This window comes from Limulus polyphemus, unplaced genomic scaffold, assembly GCF_000517525.1.
Source record: "Limulus polyphemus unplaced genomic scaffold, Limulus_polyphemus-2.1.2 Scaffold2796, whole genome shotgun sequence".
In the NCBI taxonomy this organism is placed as follows: domain Eukaryota; kingdom Metazoa; phylum Arthropoda; class Merostomata; order Xiphosura; family Limulidae; genus Limulus; species Limulus polyphemus.
In genome coordinates, this window is record NW_013668406.1 from 146,267 (window position 1) to 149,035 (window position 2,769).

The following is a 2,769-nucleotide window of genomic DNA, read 5'->3' on the forward strand; positions in this document are numbered from 1 at the left end:
TGACAACAGCAGCATCAACCTCAACAATAATCAATGGTTCCCATTGGAGAAAAGTTTAAAATTGCTACAGTTGTTTAAAGAAATTGCTACAAACATAAGCTTTATAGGGTCAATAATTTAAAAAGTTATTCCAGCAGCAACAGCTACTCTTCATTGTCTTACACTGAAATATAACACAAGCCACTTTACACTGGGAACAATGAAAGCATCCTTGAGAGAGAGAGACTTGAAACTAGATTTGCTGGAATAGAGAATTCTAAATTTCACTTAGCTATATTTTGTTAAATCTTCACTTAAAAGTATCAACAAAACCAAGCCATTAAACACATTAAAAAAAAGTACCAACACTGCCAATTTCACAATCAAATGTGGTTACAGATATAACAGAAGTGGTAAAAATGATTTCTTGCCATTAGCACCACCACTTGTTCACATTTTATGGCAGGAGACATGAGTCAACCTGTGATTACAAAAGTGAAATGTCTGCAGGCACCTGTATCATTAATGATATTGGTCTAACAAGTCATGATAAAGGTCATGACTATTTATCTCTGGTACTTTTAAAGAGACAATCTCGCCATTATTGTAATTAGAATTAAACTCTTGGTACATACAGCAGGTTTCAGGTTATACTGTTCCTGGTAAATGCAATGAAAATGTTGACTTTATCTAATAGGTATTAATATCCAGCCAAACTCAATAACAGACAAAATGGCCAAATAACACATATTAAATCAAATACCTTTAATACTAATATAGCAGTGTATAGCTATATTACAGTGGTATTTGTTAATCAATTGATAAAGTAGCCCTCAAACCATTGTATGTACAAGCAAAAAGGTAAGAACAATTTCTACTTATTCAATTACTAAACAATTTATTTAGAAATTGGTTCAAGAAATAAGATCTTCAAATCAGTCTTATAATTCAGTTTGGTGGCACAAAGACATTGTCTTTCACTGCATAAGATAAATTACACTATATATAAAAAAATAAATGTTTATGTAGATTTGTACGGAAAAAAAAACAGAACAGATGATGTTCAAAAATAAAATGGGAATTCTGCTTTTCTACAGGTATGGTATTTACCTGCTGAACACAAAAAGTAGGTTTTAGAAAATTATGAAAAACAGGTACAAGAAGAAATTGAGGGGTATAAAAATTATGACTTATTGAAAACAAAGAAGCATTCAAAGACTTCATTGGAAAGAAGTTACACACACATTAAAGACATTTTGAGGTTTGTAATTCTACTTTGTTATCCAAATATTAAGCAAGTTCTTAACATACAACATTTTACCAAATGTACTGCAGTAGATGAGAGGATCATTGCTATCAAAAATATTTTCTTTGCTACAAGTTCAGTAACTGCTTATTGGATAAACTAATTTGAGTTGTGAATGATGGCCCACTAAAGTCTCACAACTGACTGATGGGAAAAAACAGCAGCCTTTTTCAACAATATGGGGCAAAATGAAGGATGAAATTTCAGAATTGAACACACACACACATAAAAAAAAGTGTATTAAGCTCTGTATAGTGTCCTAAGCCACCACAAGAGGTTCTATTGAGATATTAACATTTGTCAAAATGAAGCAAACACTAATCTGTTATAAAAATTAATTTAAACCTGATTATTTTTATACACAAAAAATAACTCATACATATATATATTCTTTCAACATAAAGTCACATTTCTAAAGTTTATTGTTTTTCCAAACCTTTAAAATACATGTAGTTTATATTTTGTTTACCAGTAAGTATTATTATGCAAGTGCTGAAATTTTACATTCCTATTACTGTAGATACACCAAGCATTGCCTGAACAGGCACAGTTAACCCTATCTTGACAGGTCACATGTCAAAGGCCATGTCATTGCATTTGTTGACTTGCATTCAACATTTTATTAAACTACTATTTTATGAATCTACATCAATAAGTTTGGTATCAAATTGTTGATTATAATTCAAATTTTAATATTATACATTATTTAATTTCTTAATTTAGAAGTAAATATTGAAAAAAATACAGCTAAAAACCGATTTTTGTGTGTCACGTGGTATGTTGAATGCAGTACTGGTTCAAATTAGATATTTGTGATGTCAAAATACAAAATCAACAGTTTCGTATGAACTGGGAACTCAAACTACAGATATTGACAAGCTATAATATAAAATAAGAACCTCCTATTTTTTCTATTTGCTGAGATATCACTCATGTACTGAATGAAATGCAGAGGCCCTACTCATCTCTTTCCACTTTTGGCAATGGTCTTTTATATATATATATAACATGAATAACCAATCAAAAGTTCTAAATGTCCCCCTAGTGGTTTTCTCAGCCATTTTGATGTGTTATTGTGCTAATTTCTTTCTTTTCACACAATATTTCAAACGATGAGGTAAGTCTTTAGAGAGCTCAAAATTTCATATTTTTTTAGACCCACATACAGCTTAGCTACTGCACTTGATAAATTATAGTGTAATTCTATGGTATCAATATATTAATTTATAATTTTTTGGATTTAGTTAAAATGTATATACATAAAAAAAACCTAAAAAAAATTCTTTTTACATCCTCCATGTGGGAAATTTCATAAGGCTCAGCAACCTATGACAAGCAGCGAAACAAGTATAAAGGTCGTAACTAGAAGAGATAATCGTTTGCTTTACTTCTTTATTTACTGTTCAACGTTTTAAGAAAAATAAGTTTAAGAGCTTATTTGTAAATAGAAATAATGTAAATACATATGTAATAGTTGAAATGTG

General features: G+C 30.0%; 1 protein-coding gene across 2 annotated transcripts in view; it reads right to left on the reverse strand.

The window, feature by feature from the left end:
* LOC106467922 (eukaryotic translation initiation factor 4E transporter-like) overlaps window positions 1–2,769 on the reverse strand; it is a 79,403-nt gene that overhangs the window by 70,439 nt on the left and 6,195 nt on the right. The gene's annotated exons all lie outside the window — the stretch shown is intronic.